General features: G+C 41.3%; 1 long non-coding RNA gene across 1 annotated transcript in view; it reads left to right on the top strand.

The window, feature by feature from the left end:
• The first annotated feature begins 16976 nt into the window (after positions 1-16976).
• Positions 16977-24625, top strand: part of LOC118968883 (uncharacterized) — a 60235-nt gene continuing 52586 nt past the window's right edge. Inside the window, exon 1 of the long non-coding RNA XR_005056725.2 lies at positions 16977-17324. This is a non-coding gene — a long non-coding RNA (uncharacterized lncRNA). The remainder of the gene's footprint in view (positions 17325-24625) is intronic.

Genomic DNA, 24625 nt, shown 5'->3' with positions numbered 1-24625 from the left:
AGGCTGGAGGCAAGGTCGGTGAGTTTGGTAATGTCAGTTTCTACAATGCCGGATTCGCTGATGTAATAGCAGCACTCTTCTTGAAGGAAGATGCAGGTGCCACCCTTTTTGGCTGTAAGCAGATCTAAGGCCCGCCGGTTTTGAAGGGTGACCTTAGCTAGTGAAGTGACCTATCTTTGGAGAGACGCTAGGGAATCGGCAGTGGATGTCAGGGCTCCCTCAAGTTTGGCGTTGAGATCTCTAACTGCCCATAGAGAGTGACCCAAGGCTCCTCCCGAAAACCCTGCCCCAACGGCTGAGGTGGTCAAAGAGATACCAACCATGATGGGAAGGAAAGCAGCCCTTTTTGTGCGCAAGGGCAAGGGAGGTTGGAGCTCAAGATATTCTGCCATGCTGTAAAGTGTAAGCTGTGGGATTAGGGTGACGAGAATGCAGGGTGTGCTGGAGTTGGGAGGCAGTGAGTTGAAAAGACTGCCATTACACCAAAAGAAGTGTCCTGGTTGCATAAAAGTCTTAGAGCCGGAGGTAGGGGTGCAGATAGAGAGGCAGTGAAGTGCGCTGGAAGGGGGGTGGAGTTGGGTTTACACAGTGGTGGATGGTGAGATTATCTGCGTATTCTGGTTCTCATAGGGGTATGTCTGCCAGAGGGCGGAGGGGTTGTCTTTCTGCATGGAAGGAGTAGTTGGAAATATTAAGGGGCACGGCGGCCAGCAGTGGGCGCTGTAGTGATGCGCACAAGAAACAATTGGCGGTGTTGAGGGTGTGGTTGAGAAAGATGGTGGTGTCCTGAATGAGCTGTAACCAAGAGTAGGAGGAATAAGAAGATGAAGAGGCGCCATCAAGAGTTTGGATAATGACTTTTTCAGAATGTCCAATATCTGATGCAACTTGAGAGATCTGGGAGTGAGAGGAAACATACTCTCGAGAGATATGAAGGGTACCATGGGGGGTCAAGGACCCCCCATAGTAAACTGAGGCTGTGACTCCAGCAGCCCATCAAGAGTCCCAGGGATCTGGGATTGATAAGGAGAATGAGCCGTTGGGATATTTCATGAAACGGTTGGAGGAGTAATACTGTGGGTACCGGGAGTTACCCATGTAGTGAATGGCGCAATACCAGTAGGGACATCCCCCATAGGTGTCTTGCCATCGCCTGCAATAGGCTTGTCTTTATTCATAGAGGAAGCAGAGGTAGGGAGAATAAAGGTAGCTGCTAGTGAACACTTCGGTGGAGGGAGGAAAGTGGAGGTATAAAGGCTCAGAGCAGCCTTTCAGAGGGCAGTCTGTTGTGGCAATGAGGGCAGTAACTTTTGTTTGATGCTGTGTGTAAGTCTGTCTGACTTTGAATCGCCATACAAAGGAGGCTGGGGTGGTGGGGAAGACAATAGGAATGAGGAAAAAAAGCGAGAGAGCAGTAAAGGAGGAAAAAGTCATGATTCGGGTATGGATGGCAAAGGGGGTGAATGGGAGATGCAGAGTTTCAAGGGGTGATTTGGTTAAGTAGGGTTTTGTCTTCAGGAGAGAGAGAGAAGAAGGATTGTAAAAAATGGATCAAGGATTGGGGGCTAGGATGGAACAGATCACGTAAGAAGCGGAAGAGAGACTCTTTGTCCTGGGAACAGAGGGTGTCTTGTGATAAGGCTAAAACCGCAAGGGCAGACGGATTGTTGTCTGGTGTGTCTTCTGATAGGGCAACTGACCGGGCTACTCTGTCGGCTTTGTTGTTACCTCTTGCAATGGGGGAGTCATCCTTTTGATGTGATTTGCAGTGGACTATGCCTAGTCGGTGTGGGAGTTGTGAAGCCTCTAGAAGTTCAGTAATTAAGGCTGAATTAGTTATGGAATTTCCTTTTGTGGTGAGGAGGCCTCATTCTTTCCATACTGCCGTGTGAGACAAGAGAATGTGGGATATGTATTTGGAGCCAGTGTACAGTGTGAGAGACATGTCCCGGGCCAGAGTGCAAGCTCTGGTGGCTGCAATGAGTTTGGCCTGTTGATTGATTGTACCAGGAGGTAGGGCTCGTGCCTCAGTGACGTCTTCGAGGGAGACTACTGCGTATCCTGCGTAGTGGGTACCCTCTTGTTTAAAGGAGCACCCATCAGTAAGCCAGATGAGGTCAGAGTGTGAGAGGGCTCCTTTGGAGATCGTGGAGTGGCACGGAAGGAAGTTGTGAAGGGCTTCCAGGCAATCATGCGAGGGAGTATGAGGAGAGTAGGGTAGAGGAAGAAGAGTGGCCGGATTCAGGGGCTGGCAGGGGAGGAAAGAAATGTCTGGATTTTGGAGGAAAGAGGACAGTAAGGTCAGGAGTCTGGAGGGAGGGAGAGTCTGTAAACTTTTGTAGGTTAAGAGATCTTTTAGGTGATGTGGGGACAGAATGGTAAGGGGCACCCTGAATGTTAATGTATGAGCTTCTTTCTGCAAGAGCTGCCCAGCGGCTAATGCCCGTAGGCAGGGGGCCCATCCCCGAACTGTGGGGTCTAATTGCTTGGAGAGATAAGCTACTGGGGCAAAGGATGGGCCATAATATTGGCCTAGGACTCCTAGAGCTTGACTGGACCTCTCATGAATGTATAATGAGAAGGGCTTCGACAAATCAGGAAGATGGAGAGCTGGGGCTTCCACAAGGGCTTGACGGAGCTTAATGAAGGAGTGTTGGGGTGAGGACGATAATGGTTCTTCAGGGGGACTCTTGCTGAGGTCATATAGAGGTCTTGCTAACAGGGAGAAGTTAGGGATCCACACTCTAAAATATCCAGCCAGGCCTAGAAAGGAAAGGATTTCTGTCTTGGTTTTGGGAATGGGCAGGTCAGAGAGGAGTCGTTTTCTGTCTAAGGTAATGGACTTTCTTTGTTGAGACAGAAGGAATCCGAGGTAAGTGACAGAAGGGGAAGAGATTTGAGCCTTGACGGAGGATACCCGGCAACCTCTGGAAGCTAGAAGGTTAAGTAGGGAGGCAGTGTCAAGTTGAGACTGTTCTCATGAGGGACTGCAGAGTAGAAGATTGTCCACATATTGTAATAAGGTGGACTTGGAATGATCATGATGAAACTGTTTGAGGTCCTGAGCTAGGACCTGTCCAAAAATATGGGGACTATCTCGGAAGCCTTGTGGCAAAACTGTCCAAGTGAGTTGTTCAGAATGTCTTGTGTATGGGTCCGTCCAGGTGAAGGCAAAAAAATCTTGGGAGGAGGGGTCTAGAGGGATAGAAAAAAATGTGTCTTTGAGATCTAGGACTGAGAAGTGGGAGGCCGAGGCAGGGATCTGCGATAAAAGGGTGTATGGATTTGGAACTAAGGGATGGATAGGGACAACGGCCATGTTGATGAGGTGAACGTCTTGGACAAGGCAGAAAGATCTGTTGGTTTTTTAACAGCTAATATGGGGGTATTAAATGGGGAGTGAGTGGGTCTGAGGTAATTTTTGTTCAAGAGATCTTGAATGATGGGTTGGAGGCCTATGAGGGCTGAAGTGGTTAGGGGGTATTGGGCCTGACAGATATACTGAGATGGGTCATGTAATTTGATAGAGGCAGGCGGACATAGAGCCATGGAGGGGCTTGTAATGTCCCAAACTTTGGGATTTACAGGGTGTATGAGGGCGGAACTGGAGCTTTCATTGGGTAGAGGGGGGTCATCGGCTATGAGGGTCATCAGGAAGGGAGTTCTGGGGCTGTGGGAGTGGATATAGTTATGGAAACGTGGAGGAGAGAAAGGATGTCCCGTCCTAGTAAGGGGATGGGACACTGGGGCATAACCAGGAAGGAGTGGGAGAAAGGTATGGGATTGTCTTGGATTGTGCATAAAAGGGGGGGAGGTTTAATGGGAAAATCTGTTTACCTCCTACTCCGACTATAGGAGTAATGGCAGGCATGGGAGGGCCCCGGTATTCTCGCAAGACTGAGAAGGTGGCTCCTGTATCTAGGAGGAAGGAGATGGGGCGACAGTCTACTATTAAAGTAACCCTGGGCTCCTGTTTGGTGATGGAAATGGTCAGGCAAGAAGCCCCCGGGCCCCGTCAATCTTCTTCTGCCAGCCCCACTATGGCGGGCTTAGGATGGGGGTTGTTCGACCAACCTCCCCTTTAGGTGGCTGGGCAATCAGACCCCCAGTGGCCCTTTTTGTGGGCATGGGGTGGTAGGAGATCTGGGGGAGGGGCATGCCCTTGACCATTGTCATTCTTGTCCATACTTGAAACAAGCTCCTGGGGGGGGGGGCTTATTTGTAGAAGGGTGCCCAGGTTGTGGTTTTATCAGCTGGGTCAACATTTGGAAATTGGCCTGATCAGCCTTCTGTTTATGGCATTCTTTCTCCTCCTCCTGGTTATGGAAAACTTTAAAGGCCACTGTTAGGATCTCAGTCTGTGGGGTAGCGGGGCCCTGTTCTAACTTTTTGAGTTTAGCTTTAATGTCAGGGTAGCTTTGAGCTAGGAAGTATGTCATAAGGACATGTCTTCCGTCAGGCGTTTCTAGGTCCAGGCTGGTATACTGTAATACGGCTTGAGTGAGTCTGTCTAAGAACTTGGAGGGAGTTTCATCCCTCTTTTGAATGATGTCTTGGAGCTTTTGAAAATTGATTACTTTATGAGCTGCCTTTTTCAGACCTGCTATTAAGCAGGAGGCAAAAATATCTCGAGAGCGGAGACCCACAGCGGTGTTATAATCCCAGTGTGGATCTTGTTTGGGGACAGCGGTGGGGTCAGGGGGGTAGGTGGGGTCAGTCCTGTGGGTTTCGGTAGCATGTGTTTGGGCAAAGCCCCAAACTTGTCTACGCTCTTCAAGGAGGGGAGGGTATTGGCCAGGAGCATGAAAATGTCATGATGTGTGAGGCTGTATGACTGGAGGGTCAGTTGAAACTCCCTGATATATGTCGTGGGATCAGTGGAAAAGGAACCTAGGCATTTCTCAAGTTGGGCTAAATCTCCTAAGGAGAAAGGGACGTGAATGCGCAGGATGCCTTCAGATCTTGCTACCTCCCAGAGGGGGGTGATAATTTTGGGAGGCCCTCGGGACCGAGTCTGTGGGGGACTGAAGGGTTCTGGCTCAGTCTGTGGGGGAGAAACAGGTGATGAGGGCAAAGATGGAGGAGGCCCACGGGACCTAGTTAAAGGGGGACTGAAAGGCTCAGGCTCAATTCGTGGGGGAGGGGCAGGTGAGGGGGACAAAGGCAGAGGAGGTGAGATGGGGGAGGAGATGGTGGGGGAGGAAGGGGAGGGGCTGTTGTAGGAGAGGAGGGGGAAGGGGGTGGGTGGGAGGCTTCTGCGGGAGAGACGGCTTGCAGGCTAGGAGAATTTGGGGGGAGGTGGAGGGGAGGTGGAGGGGAGGTGGAGGCAGTGGCGGCGAGGGGTGTGGGAGGAGGAGGGGGAAAGCTTCGATATAGGGAATCTCCTTCCATTTTTTCAGGCGCTGGCAGTAGTTAAAAAGATCGCAAGTGATGTTAGGATCAAGAGTTCCCCCTGTGGGCCATTGGTTGTTATTGTCTAGGGGGTATGTCGGCCAATCTTGGGAGCAGTATTTATGGAGAAGTTTTGGTTTTATATCAGGTGTCAGGGAGAGGGTAGCCAGATGCTTAAGCAGGCATTCAAGAGGTGAACTTTCAGGGAGGGATGAGGAGGCTCCCATGGCTAAAGGACAGAGAAGGAAATAAACAGGGGAAGGCGAACGGAGATCCTCCGACTGGGAGCAGACCGCAAGGAGACAAAGGGCATCCCTGATGATCCTTGGTGGTCTGCGAAAACTTGTATACGAGTCGGAATTTCTTAGGAAGTGTGGGTCATCACCCAGACTTCTCTAAGAAGGCAGAGTGCCGGAGTCACGAGGTACCTCATACTAGGAATTTTTAGCGGATGGAACGGATTTCGGCAGATGGAACGGAAGGAGGAGGGGGGAGAAAAAGGGAGCATTCTCATCTGCAAAGGAGTCACCTCATTTATGGCTATTGGCGGACGGGCCTGAGGGTCCGCCGCAGCCATGAAGGCCTGAGGCGGGGAGAGTTCCCTCCTCGTCCCCCGAGCATCAGGGCCTTGCTGGACAATCATGGTCAATGGCACTGCGATAGCTCGGGGAAGAGCGGCCCGCTCCGGAGGAAAACTTACCCAAAGGCTAAAGAGGAGAGGTGAGTGTGAGGAGCCAGCACCGGAAAAAGAGGACGAGGGTAAGCTGCTGCTGGTGTCGGGAGGAAGACGGGGCCCAGTTGGGGTGTCCCGTCTCCCGGGTTTCAGCACCAATGAAAGGAAAGGAGCGACACACAGCAGCAATTCACCAGAGAAATCCGCTTTATTAGGGAAAGGTACTGGGTTATATAGGAAGGGGCATGAGCTGATTGAGGTGTCACTTCTACGGGGCTGGTGGCTATTGGCTAGGTGCTGAGATTAGGGGGGGTCGAGGGGTGAGTTCGCCTTCTTATGGGTGGGGGCCCTTCAGGTATGAAACTTCAGCATCCTGGGATCAGGAAACAAAAGACTGTCCTATGAGCACATAGCATTTCAGGACCCAAGCTAGCCACACTCACACACTGTTTCCACTTGGCACTCCAGTCAAGCATGCTACTGTGCCTCTGATGTGGATTGCCATCAAGATAGGTTATGGGTGATTCAGACATAGCTAAGCTTAAGAAAACATACTTTGTCCTCCAGGTATAATAACCAGCACACCAGGGTCTAGCGAAGATAATGAGAGGGACATATTCAAATTGTACACATGCTTTTGGTATAATATAATTGCACAAAATATAATTGAATAATACAATTCTAGTTTTCAGTGATTGTCTGGAATACGGTAGATTTCTCATCTTTGAAAGGGTCCTAAACATGATTTTTAATACTATGCTTTGATGCTTTAATAAAACACCTAATAATCAAACAGTATCTTTAGAGTAATACTTTCATGCACAGCCACAGGTGCTATTTGGGAAATGTAGGTATGCATAAGCAGTATGGCTATATTTTGTTAATAATGGCAAACTATTGTTTCATGGAAGAACATATATTCCCAGAACTTACCTTTCAGTTCCATGGTTCTGATATAGCCTTTCTGTGATCACCTCTAAAATCTATGGCTGCTACTTGCAATACCATTTTGAGACCAATAAGCGATCACCTTTCATAAATAAAATGTGTTTTTCCTTAGAAATGGACTCATGAGAGCAATGGAATTTACTAGCTGAATTGTTTTCCACATATATCACTAAATTCTATTAATGAGGTTGTTGTTTTCAGTGGCAACTCAAATTACCTAATCACCTCCTTCAGCACATCAGTTATAGGCTAAAATAAACATCTTGTTTCACAATACTTCACAGTTAATTTATAAGAACAGATTGAGTTCCTTTAGAACATAAAAATAACCATTTTTTAAAAGCATAGGTTGAATTGTGCTTCTTGAAATAATATATGAAATTGAATTACCTATTTATTTCTAATACAGTTGTTAAGGAACTTAATTCTTTTTGAAATTGAGATAGTCTCAGCTTTTTATTGATTACCACAGAAAACGATACAGATGCTAAATTTAGTCAGATTTTTTTCTATGTTTCATCCCAGGAAGAATTGTGAAATAATTAAGGATTTAAATACATTACAGGAAAGTTGGACTTTTAATGAAAAATGTTTTATATAGTCTTGAATGACTGAATAATCAATACTTCGGGTTGCTAAACTGTCTTTTTTTTCTATAAACATGATCCAAGGCATTTGATTCAAGAAATCATTATTAGACATTTACTATGGTTTTAGGAAATCCTTGCCCTTTCCAAAAGATCAACAATAAAGCTGAGTTGTCACATTAAGAAAAAAAATAGCACCCTTTTATTGAAGTTCAACATGTATTGAAAGTAATCATGGCCCTATAAATAGCCTATATTACCCTTATCCCATTTTATACTTGTGGAATATAAGGTCAGAGAAACTGAGTAGCTTGTTGACCATCAAACTCTGAAGGTATTAAAACCAGGATTAAAAGAGAAATCTGTGCTATTTCATACCTATGTTCTCAATTACTGTATGCTGCTTAATACAAACACATTCACACATAGTATGAATGTACACATCACACATGTACAACACACACATGTGCACACATAATCATATATGTATACAAATACTGTAAAAGGAAGACTTTAGCACTATTCAAAATTAATATAATGGAGGCCAGAACATAGTAGATATGAAGTGTTAGTAAGGGTGTTAATGAAAGTAGACAGCTAAGCTTTAATATTCTTCTCCCATCAACCTGGAATGTCTCATATGACTCTTACAGAGGACAATATTGACTTAGGTTGGGTGAGTTCTATATTTTAAAGCAAAATATGATGTTAAGTAAATGTTGAGTAACTAGAAGGAGATGTATTCAGAAATGAACTATGTTAATCTAATAAGAAAAAACTCAGAACATTGATCCTTTTAATATTTGGTTGAGTAATTCTCATTAAGATAATAACTCTAAGCAAGAATGTTATATCTATACCATGTAGTATCATGGATCAATTTTAAAATTTTAAAATTTCCAACATGTATGAATACTTCATCAAACACACTGTGCTCAAAGGAATCATCTAAGTACAAACTTTTAAAATCTTAAAGGATTGATTAATGTGCCAACCACATGGCTTGGGGAAGAGGAAATGTCTCATTTGGTTTCAAAAGGACATTATGAAGCAAATTATACAACTGAACATAATTTCAGAATTAAATAGAATCTATAGTTTCTCCTAGCAAATAGTAGATATAGTGAATTATAGGTGAAAGCTTGAATGAATGACAATGACTGTAAAGTATGCTACTAGTCTTTGACTAGTGGAATATTTACCAAGATTAAAAGTACATTTTGCCAGGCAAAGTACCTATTTACTGAGATTTTATTTTAAAATGTATTTTCTAGGAATGTTTTATTTTGTAAGCACAAGAGTTAAGCAAATCTTAAATTTTAGTTATCGGTAAATTTTTAGCAAACTACTGAAATTATCTTAAGAACATGATCCACTTTTCATTATTTTGAAAGAAAAATAACCATAAACCCTCAAGAAAAGCTATTATTATCTATCTACTCTCAGAGGATTTATTTGAGAATAGAGTAATTCTTCCCTCTCAAATTTCTTAGAATATTATGTAAAAGTAATATTGTAAGGAAAAAACAGTTTCTTCTAATTCTTATGTTTCAGAAATTACTGATATTTTTAAGTACCTAAAACACTCCATGTGGAAAAAATGTCTTAAATTGAATTTTACTGAGACACTATGGTTTCGTTAACACTGATGAAAAGTAAAATAAAAAGGGAGTTTGTTTTAGAGAGACTCAGACTCAATTTTATTTTAATGGCAACTGCTCAGTGAAAATAAATTTTTACTCATAGAAAATAAATTTACCTTGCTTTGGAACAACAGTAAGTACATAATAGAAAATGAGGTTAAGCTTGATTCTAAAATAAGATATGATTCTAAAATAGATATGCTGCCTAGCTGGCAAAATAACAAGAAAACGTTCAGCTCAGATTTGTTATATTATTAATCTACCTCTTCTTTATGAAATTGTTAATATCTGTGTCAGAAAGGGGAACATTATTGGTTGACCTCGGTTGTCAAGAGCCTGGTTGAAAATGAAATTACTTTGCCTCAGAATAGGATTTGTTAGTTTATGTTGCTTGGAATGCAAACAAGTTTTACTTTTCATTTAAGCTTTCACATTTTTGTAGGAAATATGTAAAAATAGTTTAGAAATTTAACATCTTTCCCTATTGTTTAATAACTCTCTAATAATCAAAAAATGTTTTCCAGATGAGTCAACGTAAGTTGCAGAAGCTACAATCGGCTTCATTGGATACATTTTAACAGCAAAGTTTACTGAGATTCAATGACATCTAAGGAATTAGGCAGGCTAGAAATTGGAGATGCATAGGAAACCTGTCCATGAAGGGTGTCTACTCTAATCAGAAGAAAGGCGAACATAAACAGCGGGAGCAGGAAGTGAGCCCCAAGAGGCAAGTTGAGGAGGAGCCTCACGTTGAGGCTGTCCATTTGGTCAGTGTGGTGGGGGCCCCTGGCAGTCTCCAGTCAGGGGTGCTAACTCCAATTCTTATTTTATCAGAGTACCAATTCTGCTGCTTGCTTTTGCATATTTATTTTTTTAGAATTCCTCTTGGAACTTTCTTTTGGCATATTGGGCTCCCTCCCAGTAATCGATGTTTACTCCTGGGAGTCTTAGCTTTTGTCTCTGCAGTACACTTACATGCAAGTTTTGATTACAGTCCAAATGATATTAGCATATTTCTGGGCTTCTGAATGTAATTGGGAATGAGAATATATTAGGAAAAAGGATAATTACCCTTGAAGGACCAATCAAACTTTAAGGTATGAAAATGATGCATGAGTGTACAACCATATATATGATCCCAGCCACTCTCAAGAACAAGTAATAAGACATGAAAAAGATTGGGGCCACATAAAATGAACCATCAGGGTGAAAAATGCCAGCAATTGTGTTTAACACTAAGATGGCTGAACCCAATAGTCAATCTGAAGCTTTTTACTGACTGTGGGAGGAACCTACGTACTTTCCTAACTGAAGCTCATTGTTAGATTTAATTATAATTACTTTATAATCACTCTGTTATGCATTAATTGATATCACATCAAGCCACTAACAATATTATTCTGTGTAAAACTCATCGCATCTCATTGATTACAGGTCTATAGTTGGCTATGGTTACCTGTCTCTCTTCTCTGGCTGTTACTATTTTTTAAAGATTTGAAAGGAATTTTTAATAGCATAGATGTCCTTATTTTTGCTCACAATAGGTTCATGTATCTGAAACTGTCTTGTGGTGCTTACTTTCTCATTCTCGGTCTCCTGCCTCTTAAAAGATATTTACTGCCCTCTCTCTCTTACTAATAGCTTAGGCCAGTCATCAGGAAACTGGTCTGTGGGCTGAACTTGGCCAGTGACTGATTTTTATAGAGCTTTTGTGCTAAAAATGATATTTCCATTCTTAAAGGATATAAACAAAATATGGAACAGAGAGTATATGTAGACTGCAGAGGAAAAATGTTTATTATTTGGTCTATTATAGAAAAAAGTTTCCCAGTCACTAGGCTAGCTTCATTTTTAGCCTTTTCCTTCATCAGAAGCCAGAGAAAGTGTAAATTGCAAAGCCATAGTTCTGTTCTGTGCCCTTCCTCAGAACTGGCCTCTTGTCACAAACTGTTCATCTCTGTGTTTGTCCATTGTATAGTTTTGTTATCTGCATGTAGTGTCTCTCTCTTTTTAATTGGACTCTTGTTAAAGCAATGATAAGTAGGATGAAAGGTACAGCACTATATTCAAGGATATCTAATTACTTGTTCCATCTTCATTTGTTGTGTGACTGCTTTTGAGTCCATTCAATGCCTCTAGTCCTTAGTTTCATCACCTGTAAAATGGAAGAACTTGATGGAATGGTATTGACAGTCCTTTACAGCTTGAACATTCTAGAATGCAATCAAGTAGAATGCAAGAATCTTTAAATTACTTAGAGGCTAAAACAGCCCTATTGTTTTGGGTGAGGCCTGAGAATTTTGGGTTGTCCTTGGATAACTATAGGGACAGAATGCTCAGACCTCCATTGTTACACAATTTCAAATATAGGAAATCTCTGTATTTTATTAAAAACTTCCATCCATTGGTCATAGTCCTACCCTCTCAGGATACATGTGATTAGGATGGGCCATGCGATATTAGAACCCAGCCAGTGTGTCCCATCAGATCTTTCTCCTGCATGTGAAGTAGCCTTAATTTCTTTGAATCATTCAAGAAATGGGTTACCTAGAGACATCCCCGTCACTGAGCTCCAAGAACACTATGCCATGTCTTAGTCCTCTTGAAAGGTGACATTGAGGTCTAAATTTCAGATGATAGTATACAGACTCGGGATACATCACAAGCATTCAAATGCAGTAGAATGGCTGGTAGACAGAGTCAAGCTTACTTTCTCCAAGGTCATATTCTGTCAAAAAGTTTGTCTGAAATATATTCCCTATTGGCTTATTATGGCACTGCTGGAGGACAACATGTGGAGTATGTGACCACCGACTGGCCCACTAGCTGGACCCAGGCAACTGCAGGCTCCTCATCCCCTCCCCTGTCCTGGGGATGTACTTCCGCCTACTCTCCCCATGCAGCAGCTCTTTCAAGGACATGCAGCCTTGAGAGAGTCAGGTGTTGTTGAGACCATCACTGAAACATGATTGAACCCAGGTAAGGCTTCTGTGTAAATTTCTAAGATTCTGGCAGGTAGATGCAGAAATCGCATCTTGCAGCCACCCAGGACAAGCCTCTTGCGTAAGTTCCCTTGCTTATTAAACCTGTCACCTATCAGTCTGGAGTGGGTTGCCTCTTTCTTTGCTCTTTCCTTGCCCTCCATATATGGGGGCCAGTTTTGAATTTCACCTGGGAAACTCCTGAGGGGGTGGGAGCAACAGACACTGCCAAGCAGCCCCAGGAGCACCATTCCTTAGGTTAGTCAGCAAGTTCAGTCATTTTGCAACAGTTTAAAACCCTGAAGCAGGCAGCATAAAGGATGTCTTGGGAGGTAATTTTATTCAGTGCTAGATGGGAAGTTGCATAACTTTTTTGTAAACATTTCCAATATTATAAACTCAATTATGTCATTTTCTCATTAGAAAAAAGTTTAAAAAATTATAAAATTAAGAATAAATACTAAAATACTTAATAAAAAAATAGATGACCTTCTCTTTATCATTTGACTAACTGAATTCTCCAGTTCAGTTCTCCAGAAGAAACCAGTTTTTAACTATTGATGTGCAATTATCTTGCCGTTCATGTATTTATAATGGTAGAGGATATGCCCTATGTTCTTGCTCTATACATTGACTCTTGATATTCTGTTATTATTAATGAAGACTATGCATTGTTGTTAGATAGAAAGATGGACATGAGCAGCTGGAGGAAAGGGGAAGACAAATATTCAAGGAAAAACTGCCCAAACTCTGCCCAGGCAGGGGGTCCCAGGAGAAGACAACAAACACTTTACAGGGTAATAGCTTCTTTGCCTATCAGGCCAAACTGGTCCCAATGTGATCCCAATGTGGGCACAATGATCAAAACTAAGAATTGCCCATAAGATGCTCATCAGAGAAAGGGACATATGCACTGAGACAGATGGCTATACAGGTGGACCCATCAATCAAATAACCCCACTTCGGCAATAAAACAGGCACCTCCCAGCAAAAATGAAATATACAGACCTCCCACCTACCAGATGGGGGCCATTGCCAACCCTGACTCTGGCTCATTCCTGCCTTGGAATGTGTTCAAGTAAAACTTTCCCCCTGCTTCACTATTGTGTCTCTGCCTTTCAATTCTTGGTTAAGTGGGACAAGGATCAAGGAGAAGGAATTCAAATGATAACATCATCACATCACATAATACCTCACCCCCAGCTCCTATTTTTGTCCTATTCTCCCGATAGTTATTTAAATAACACCAATATTTATATAATTATGCCTCTATATATTATTCCCTGCAGAGCCAAATGAAGCACTATGATCACATTCCTTTTCTTGTTCACTTGCATAATTTTAACGTACCCATTATAAAGTATTTCTACCATTACCGCTATATGGCTAGCAGTATTTCTTTTTTTTCAAAAGCTCCAACATTTCTGAAAGGCATTGTCACAGTTTTTATTTCTCTTGAGCCCTCTCTCTTAAGATTTCCATCCTCCATTCAAATACTGGAATCTCCACCAATTACTTTTAGATCTGGTTATCACTTTTCCCTGTGAATGTTGGACAATCTTTCTTTCTCTTTTAGTTTATCATTTTACCTCATTTTGTGGGGTTCCTCCTCAGTGGCTTCTTGAGAAAGATGCATGGAAACATAAAAACAAACAAACAAAAACAACAAAAAAGTTATTGCATATCTAAATGATATTTTCTATCTTCACATTACTGAAAATTTGAGTACATAACTGTGAGCTGAAATTAATTTTCCTGCCTACTATTGGAAGACATGACTCTATTGTCTAAAGTTTCCAATTCTGAGAGAGAAAATGCTGATGCCCTTTTTATTCTGTATTGATTTAGCTGCCTCACAGCCTGTAGGATTTTTTATTTATCACTGGCATTCTGAAATTCCACAAATACATGTCTGGTTTGCATTCACCTTAGTCACTTTGGTGAACACCCATTGGACTCTTTCAATCCAGATATGAATGTCATTCGGTTCTGAAAAATTTGCTTGTATTTTGTTTTGGATAGCCACCATTTTTTATCAGAAGTCCATGGTAATTTCTATTTTATTCTCATTAATTCCATTGGAAACTGTATTTTTATTCAACCCCATTCCTCCTGGTTTGATGATCTAGAGCCATTGGTGGACATGGTGGGAATCGTTGCCAAACTTACTCTGACTGTTCTCTACCCTATACGAGCCTCAGTCCATTCCCCATGTCCTGTTTCAAGTCCACTCTCTGTTCTCCTTCAACTCATCTGAATCTTGTAAGTCCAGCAAGGTCAGCTTAAGGCCTGGTGTAACTCTGGGGAGAGGAAATCCCAGGGCAAAATACCTAGCTGAAACCAAAATCAGTCAAAGGGAGAAATAAAGCTTTAAAACCCATTTAGTGCTTACAAACAGTGGTCGGGGAGGGGCAGTCTCTCTTCCTGCCCCAGCAGAAGCAAGGGAATCGCTCCCCCACCTCCACTGCTCAGGTTCAGATAAGCCCTCAGTTGCCCAGATAATTACACACTGATATGGAGATGAACTACCTCTCTCCATCCCTTAGGAACACCTGTTGATATGGAGATACACTAAAGCCAGGTGAGAGATTACGGAAATACTGCAATTTTACCCACACCTAGTCACCTCAGAAGGATCTGACAATCCTAGTTCTTTTCTCTATTCTTCCTGAAATCCTGTAGGTAGTTTCTCACACTTCATTGTCATACACGTGGCAGTGGGAAGTAGGCACTGTAAGTTACTGGTACTCTCCCTTTGAATTCTCCACAGCCTGCTCTTTCCAAACACTTTGTATTTGAATACTAAAAGTCGTGTGATCAGCCATGACATGTTTTAATATTTAAATCCTCATTTTTGGTAGCTCAGAGACTACAGGCAAGAGAGTACCTAATGCCATGTTATTTATTTTCTTAGTTTTTATTTCCAAATCTACATTATGAGCTTGTTATTTGTGGTCTCATAGAACATTATTATGTATTTTGAGAAAATTTTACATATTTTGGGAATCTCAAATGTCCCCTTCTACACTCATTTCTTTCACCTTGTTTCCAAAAGGATTTTAGGTGGTTTAAAAATCACAAAAAGCACTGACAATATAATGTTAATGTTAATAAAGATCATGATACTCTGATATTTTAATACAAAATATAATGCGTTCTGGAAGACTTCTATGTGAACTGGTTCTCCAATTTTTCATTAAAGAATAAATAGTTCCAGATACTTCAAATTCTCCCAGAGAAAAATGCTGTAGTCACATACAAAGTACTTAAAATTTTCAGTAGAAGACAAGGTGAATGGGTTTTAAATACTGAAACAAATTCAGATAAGATAACTAAATTCTTACTTCCTTGTCATTGTAATCCATTTCCACTGCAAAGAAAGGGTGTTGTTAAAATTGTCAGTGTTTACATTGAACTAAAAGCTTTAATATATTCCTCCAGCACAATATAAATGTCATAAAATATGTCTATGTACACAGAAAACATTTACCTCATTCATTTTGGGGAGAGAACAAATGGGAATTTGTGAATCACTTTGTTCTTTAATTTAAAGGCCTTTTAATCTGCATTTTTCAAGTCAGTTTATCGAAGTATAATTTACATACAATAAAATTCAGCAATTTTAAGTCCACACTTCAGGCAGGGGAAGGAAGGTGAGGGAACTGAGTCACTGGCCATGTCCAAGATGCTGGGAATCTGCCGCCATCCCTGCCACTGAGAGTGAAGTGACCACAGGAGACACAGGGAAGCCCCAAGGAATGGGGAGATGGCCAAACAGACCAAGGGAGGGAACTGTGGCAGATCTCAGCTGCAGGGACTCGGCTCTGCCCTCAGCATGTCCCGTTCTGATGGAGAGAGAAAGGGGGTCTGCCTGCAGGGAACTTCTGATCTCCAGGATGTTGCTATTGATGTCTACCTTAGGGAGACTCAGCCTCTGTTCTCGGGGAGCCCAGCTTGGGGTGTCTGTGTCTGCAGGACCACATGCCTGTCTAAGTGCTGAGCATTTGTGCGCTGCTGTGCATTTTGACAAATGCATATAATTATGCAACTAGTGTCCTAGTAGAGATGAAGAATATTTCCTACCTCGAAAGAATCCCCTCAGCCCCTTCTCTGTCAGTACTTTACTTCCACTGCCAGCCTCTGGAAACCACTCTGCTCCCATGACTATTGTTTTGCTTTTGCTAAAAGTTCATGTAAATGGAATCCTATTGAGACAGGGACCATGGGTGTAGTCAGAGTAGGGTGAGGGCCTTTGGAAAAAGCAAGGCAGGATATTTACAGTCAGAGCAATGTAACAATGTGCAAAGAAGTCCCTATCGAAACTCTGTGTTAAGCATTATGCAAAGTCAAGGTCACACTAATTCTCTAGGGTAAAGATACCAGACTAGGAATATAGACATCTTCAGTGAGATCATTTAAAGATCAAAAGGCCAGGAGCAACTTGGCCTGGAATGTTTGAGTGTTCCGCAAATAAAGAAGGGTATCTCAGCATAACCCGTGACCTCACTGTAAACAGCCCTAGCAAACAGACAACAACCCAGTCCACCTTTAGGCAGGTAGGTGTTACAAGTCTGCACCCCTACCCCTTACCCACATTCCTGAAAATACTCAACCAACTATAAATCCCCTAGACAACGCCCATCAAGGGCTCTCTTGTTCCTCCTGGCATTAGCCCAGAGCTCTGTCCTCTCACTGCATCTCTGCATAAAAGCCTCTCCCTGGCTCTCCTACCTTGGGTGTTTGCTAAGTTCCTTCTTTGACTCCACAAACAAGAACCTTGGCATCACCCTTGTATGCAGTCTTTTTGAAACCATACACTACAGGGTGAATTGGCCTGAAACCAGTGACCTTTTAGTTGAGAAGTCTGTGCTGCTTTTTCTGCAGCAATCTCCATGACACAGAAGTCACAAAGCTAAGATACTTTTCAGGACCCTGGGAGCCAGCTTCACCCAGAGAGGACCAACCCAAGCTGGTGAAGCCTGCAGACCCCTCATCTGACCCTGCTCAGAAGGAATCTGAATGTCAGGTCAATGACCTTTCTGATGCCCTGGAACAAAAATTCCTCAGGCAACAGAACCAAAATGGCAGCTCCTGGAAGCAGGTAAGGCAATCAGAGGCAAAGGGTGCCACTAATTTGTTGCAGCCTGGGCCTGAAATGAAGGGGAATGAGAATTTCCTCAACCAGTCATACTTCCCATGCCCCTGAAGCTTCTAGTCCTCACTTGGCCCAAATACTTTAAAATATCCTTTCTTCCTTGTGTTGGGGGAGACATATTTTGAGCCCTACTTCCCCTCTCCTTGCTTGGATACCTGGCAGTAAACATTTCTCTCTGCAAAAGACCCGGACCTCAGTGATTGGCATGCAGTGTACAGAGGCAGATGAGCCCAGCTTTGCTCGGTAATATTTTGAGTCTGGTTTTTCTCAACCAGCATAAAGTTTTTGAGATTCATCTGTGTCATTTCTTGGAGCAGTAGTTAATTCCTTTTTATTGCCCACTGGGCAATTTACAAGTTGAAGGATATTTGGGTTCTTTCTAGTGTTATCACCATTTGTGCACAAGTTTCTGTGTGAACATAGGCTTTTGTTTTTGTTTTCTTATATGTTACCTATGAGTAAATTGCTGGATCATGCAGTAATTTATGTTCAGCTTTTTAAGAGACTGCAAAGCTATTTTCCAAACTAATTGTACTATGTTGCTTACCCATGTATGAGAGTTCTATTTTCTCGGCATTTTCACCAACACTTGCTACTGTTAGTCTTTTGAATTATAGCTATTCTACTACGAATACAGAAGTATCTCATTATGGTTTTCATTTGGCTTCCCTAATGACTGATGATACTGTACATCTTTTCCTATGCCTATCTTCCATTTACATATTTTCTTTGGTAAAATGTTTGTCCAAATATTTTTATGCTTTAACTTGAAATGGAAAATAGATCTTATAAAAATGAAATTTCTTAAACTTCAGAAAAAAAAGTAGGAGAAAATATTTGGGATTTGGATTAGGCCATGATTTCTTATATGGGAAATGAGAAGTATAGGTCATTAAAAAATAAGACTTTATTAAAATTAAAAACTTTTGCTTTTCCAAAGATACTCTTCAGGAAATGAAAAGGCAAGTCACAGACTAAGAGATTTTACAAAGTATATACATGATAAAGTACTTACATCCATAACACATAAAGAACACCTCTAACTTGTTAATAAGATATACAACTTGATAAAAAATACATAGTCATCTTTAAACATAGCTTTAAAAATTCTTTTCATTAACTAATCAAAGGGGTCAATTTCTAAAGTAATCATCTATTTTTAAAATGCATCTAAAATTTTCTTAATTGGGATTTAACATATTCAATTTGTATTATTTTTTAAGTTTGTTTAATTGCACTAAAATTTTACAGAATTTTAGAGTAGTGGGGCATATAAGGAGATTGTTCTTCCAAACCCCATTACAGGCACATTAAAAGAAGAATGCATGAAATAAAGAGATGTTTCCCAGAGCAGAGGCTTCAGACAGCCTCCTACGGAAGAGCTGCAAGATGCATTTCATCATATACAAATAAGTAGGGGATGTAAATGCCAACTGTCAAATTTGTGTATTTTCAGAAAATTCTCACTTCTAATAACTTCATTTTGAAGGCTAGGGAGTGTGCTACTGTCAACTGATTTTGGAAGTAAAACTGGGATAGGCTTAAACTACAAAGGGAAAGCTTTATTCATTGTCTAGGGGATTGCAATCCATGAATACAGATGCAGATGTGAACTCAAAGTTCTTCCCTGAAAACAAAGGGGAGAAGGGTTTTACAAAGGCTGAAACCACAAAGGCTGCAAATTCATTTTGGGAAGCGGGATTAGCTCATTTTTCTGGGCTAACTCACAGGTTAGTTGGTTAATTGGTGGTAGCCAGGGATTGGAACCACAATCTTGTAAAATACCGGACATTCCACCAAGATAAGATAAAACACTGATTATTCTTTAAAACACTTGACTGGCAGAGGACACCACTCATCTCAATCTTTCTAAGATTCAGGTGCTCCATACTGTAGCCAGGGACTCCCATGTAGCTCAGTACACCACATGGTCTAGTAGTTTCCTGTATCTTATCTCTTTTTCTGTTCTGGAAGCCTCTTAAGGTTGATACTTACATATATTTTATTGTTATATATCTAAAAATCTTCCACAGAAATTGATGTAGTTGGACACCATACATAGTTGTGGAATAACGAACGATTACATGACTGAACAAAAATAAGATGGTCAGATTATGCAAAACATTATCAGATGGCTGAATTCAGCAAAAAGGCTACATTTAGTGGAATAATCCAGGAAGTAAGTGAAAAAAAGACATTAAACAAATAAAGGATACGTGTGCTGAGCTCAGCATTGGAGGTCATAGAACATCAGTTTAACATATGCAGACATGGACACAACAGCCATGAAGGCAAAAGATGCCTGGGCATTTGTCTTACCAGCAAGACTGTTGGCAGCGTGGGATTAACACTATGCTGTATGTTCACATTGCATCATTCACGGTACCTTGCTGATGAATAATTAAAATAGGTTTTTCCCCCCCAAAAAATAATAATAATGTGGTCTGAATGTTTATGTCTTCTCAAATTTCTTGTATTGAATCCTAATCCCCAAAGGTGGTGGGGACTCTGGGAAATTATTTGGTAGGACCCTCATGAATAGGATTAGTACTCTTATGAAAGAGGCTCCAGAGACCTCCCTTACCCCTTCCTCCATGTAAGGATACATGCAACCTGGAAAGGGCCCTCACCTGACCATGCTGGCACCTTGATCTTGGACTTCTCCCCTCCAGAAGTGTGACAAATTTCTGCTGTTTATAAGCCACCCAGTCTGTGTTGTTTTGTTAAAGAAGCTTGAATAGACTAGGACATTGCATATCTGTCATGTGAAAGCATGTGCACCCAGTTACCTGTTGATACCATAATTCTTCTGCTTAACAAACCTCCCCAAAACTTGATTGCTTAAGATAACTACTATTTATTTAGCTCAATATTGTGTGGGTCAGAAATTTGGGGTGACCCAGATCCATGGTCCTTACTTTCCTCTTTTTCCTCCTGCACCTTTGTTGAGCTGGCAGCTCACTAGGAGGCTGGCTGGTCAAAAGTGGCCTTAAAAGTCTGGAAGTTGGTTGGCATTTGGCCAGACTGATTAGGACACCTGGAGTGTACTACTGTGCTGCAATGCCAGGATGCCATCATCATTACACCATTCATTATTTATTTAGAAACTCAGCTGTGCTAAGCAATATATTAAGTGCTGAATGCACACAGCAGATATGTATGGTGCAAAGAGATTAGCAAACTAACAAATATTGAGGTCCCATTATGTGCAAGGCATTTGATGTACATTAAGGTACAGTTTATTTACTTTAAGTAATAAACTTTAAGGTAAAGTTTATTAATCTCAGTAGGTAGAGACCTCTAGGGTTAAAGAGCTTAAGTAACATGCTGAAGTTTGCACAGATGGAAAGCAGAAGAGCCACCATTCTAATCTGGAATTATTGTCTATAAAGCTGGACTCTTTTACCACTTACCACAGGGTATCTAAAAGGTCTTAGAGTCTAGTTAGAAAAGCAACACATGCACAAACAGGAGTGATGTGAAGGTAATCATATATATTGGAATTTCTCTTAAGGCGAGCAAGGTACCGATGGGGCAGAAATACTTGCAAGACCCTGGAAATTGTATATGGTCAGGAAAATATATTACTAAATTACAAAAATTAGGAACATAATCAGTTTGTTTTGCTCCTGGGAAAAGGAGTGGAGATAAGTAAATATGAAATGTGGAAATGTGAAGAAGAAAGAAGAGCAATGGGAGACTGGTGAGATGGTAGTGGCATTTACTCTGTAGTGTCCTTTCTCACAGTGAAACACACACATACCCTTAGAGTTTTTAACTCTCTAATCTTTGGCATATGAGCAATAGTGATTAAAAAAATAAGGATTGAAAAAGGAAACAAACATAATGACTATGTGCAAACTCTGAAATGGAAATTGAGGGGCACAGGGTAAATTAAATCCCTTGGGTTGCAGAGATCATGAGAGGGGTGAGGACTTTCAATTGCTGTGCCTTTTGGTAGTTGAAACCAAGTTCATACAGAGTCTGAGAAGCAAGATGTGGAGCGGGTAGGAGGATTAGAGGAGGAGGGGTGGGGTCTCCAGTAGACATCTGGATTACGAGAGGATGGCCCCTTCTCCTTAAAACTTGCAGTGAGTACATCCACAAGACAAAGATGACTACCGCTTTGGGAGGTCAGGGGCAAAGGCCATGGGTTAGGGAGAGATTTCTCGAAGGATGTGGTCTTGAACAGGGACTTGAGGAAAAGGCAGGTAGGAAGCTTCCATCTAAAGGGGAAGAGCAGGCAAAGTCCTTGAGAGATTATTCAGTTTAGGATCTTTAGGGATAGATAGTGCTCAAGAATCTTTTGGTCGCAAGTAAGAAAACACTAAGTACATTTGGATTTAAGAGGAAAAAATGGCCCATGTTTCAGGCACAACCAGAAACAGTATCATCGGAAATATTTCTCTCTGTTTCTTACCTTGTTTCCTCAAGGTTGATTTAATCCTCAAGTTCTTTACACGCGGTAGAAATGATCACCTGTAGACCCAAGCCCACAGTGCATGGGTGGGTAGTGTCAACCTTTTTGTTTGAAGCCACTGAGGGAGTTAGTAACTCAGTCAAGACTAGAACCCATAATACAGAATTTGGGAATAATGAAATACAGAAAAAAATTCAGTCAATCCAACAAACATTAGTTGAGCACTTAGCCAGTGCACGATATTGAACTAAGCACTGGGAGATAAAATAAATTAGACATTAGTCCTACCTGAGAGTAAACCAAAGACTGTTATTGAAAATAGATTTGTAAAAATATATACTACATTCAAGATGGCAAAGCAATAAAAATAAGCTGGTGTGAACCAATGTAGAGAATATACAAAGGAAGGAACAAAGAGATGTCTGAAGCCATCAGGAAAAGCTGGTATTCTTTAAGTTCAGTCATTGAAGATGAGAAGGACATTCTGAGTGGGATGGGAGACCAAGAGAATTGACAAGCATCCATGATGCAGGGAACAACATAGGCTAAGAGACAGCTCTCTGAGGGGACTTTCAGAGCAAGATATCACCTGCCAACTAGGCAGGTTCATGTCTGGGTGACTCATAACTGGGAACTCGTTTAAGCTGGCATTGTTTGTGTTCTTATTTCTGTATTAATTTATATGTTTATTAGTATTTACTTATTTAGAAAGGAGTGGGTTATCCTTAAATTAGGTGTTAAGAAAGGGGATCATGTGGGGGCAGTGCTGGGTCTTACCATCCTGAGCAGTTCATCTCTACACCGAGTCCCCTCTCAGAAGAACAAAAGCCCTTCAGTATGCCAACCACACCTTCCTTGTGATTAAGCCTGGACCTTTAGAAGACTAACTCCAGAACTCAAGCAGCCTACCAAAATGTTCCTTCCCATCAATTAGATCCCTGAAAGTAGATCTTATCAGTATGGATGTCTCCTTTATCTTACATTTGAGTAACGATTTATGGATAATTCTCCTGGGCAACAGTCCAGGGAGCCCCTTTGGGCCAGAACACAGCGTGAGGAAGAGGGGGCAGGCTTCAGCGGTAGCAGGCAAATAGGGTTACTTGTTTTCTAAACCAAGTACAGCATTTAGACAACTTTCAGGCTTGAGGGGCTGTTACTTTGGGGAAGACAGATCTGGAAAGGGTATCCCCCAGACTTGTTAAATGGACTAGAGGAGGAAGTAGGTAGAAATGTGGACAACAGAAGAAAGTGTAGTATGAGAATGAAAGAGAACATGGGGCTTGATTTAGAGAAGGGACAGTGTCTAAGCAAGGTTATGCTAATGATCGGGAGATACTTTTGGTATCTCAGAATTTAATGATGGTTTGTTAGGGTTTCGGGTGGAGAGGAAGTAAAAGAGAAGATAATTTTCACAGAAAATCCAAGAATTCTGATTGTGGAAACTGGATAACTGGTGATCTATATCATGACTGAGAATTCAGAAAACAATGTTAACCTGAACAGAGATGGGAAGGGAAGTGGTGGGGAGAAGAAACAGTTGTGAACATTAATAAAAGGCTTCTTTAGAGCAGCTAAGTAAACTATCTAGTAGATGCTGATAAGTTGTGGGAAACTGGGTCTGCATTCAAACTTTCCTAGGCAAAATTGGTATTTTGAAACTGAGATACTTACATAATTTTCATACTGTAAATTTCCACAAAAATAAAATGCTAATGAGAGGTGATTAAAAATACCTGTCTACACTATTAAAGCTTGCACAACTGTTAACATGTACACAGTAAGGAAAGACATGGCTACATCAGTAATTCTACACCACTACTCTACTATAATGAAGACATTTATTTAAAGATGAGCTATATAAAAATATATAAAGGTAGTTACAAAAAAGAAGCTCTTAGTGATCAATTAATTCACTGGTAATTGACACAGCCTCAGGTGATTATTGTCTGACCCTGTGTACACTGCTTAAAGAAGTTCAGAATTATCTAGAACCTTGACTTGATGAATAGATGAACAGAGAAACTGATTGTTGTTTCTCTCAGGCAGTTTCAGCATGTGTCTTCTTGAGCTATTGTAATCATTGCCAGTGATGGGGAGTTTACCCCTATGCAAAGCTACCCGGGATATTATGTAGCTTCTAAACGTGTTACTTCTTTATCCGAGGCAAAACTTGCCTCTCCACAGCAATGACCCAGCAACCATTTTTCAGATTTCCAGAACACTAACAATTCACAGGCAGCTCTATGTCTATATAATGACCACTTATATTTTCTCTGCACATCGTCTTCTCTAGACAGATCATTCACCTTTTTAAAGACTACTTTGTTTTATTAAGAAATCCTAAATTTTTTTCATATGGACCAGATTTCAGACCCCTTCCTTATTTTTATTATCCTATGCAGGTTGTTCTATCTGAGATGTCCAGAGCATGGGTCTCTTGATAGGCATTCTTAGAGGCCGGTGTATTGTGGTATGAAGAGCATGGGCTCTCAGATCAGCAGACCTGGCTGCAGAATGGGGATAACGGTAATGATCTCATAAGATTGTTGTGTGGATTAAGTGAGATACTGTATGTAAAATGCAGAGTACCACAATTGACACAAAAGAGTCATGTAATGAAGGAAGCTAAAGATGTCAAAATCTTAGGTAATTTTTTTTTCTTATTCTTGTGTTGGTTGGATGCCAAGTTCAGAACCAGCCAGAGTTCAATGATCCTTTCAGGGATTTTTACAAAATGAATTGGTCTGGCTCCTCTCTCTTAGAATTATGAAACTGTACCTTTTAACTTTAACTTAAAAAACTTTCTATCTAACCATGATGAATTTCT

This window comes from Manis javanica, chromosome 7 (genome assembly GCF_040802235.1).
Source record: "Manis javanica isolate MJ-LG chromosome 7, MJ_LKY, whole genome shotgun sequence".
Classification (NCBI taxonomy): Eukaryota; Metazoa; Chordata; class Mammalia; order Pholidota; family Manidae; genus Manis; species Manis javanica.
The sequence above is the reverse complement of the archived record's forward strand: the minus strand, read 5'-3'. Positions and strand labels throughout refer to the sequence as shown.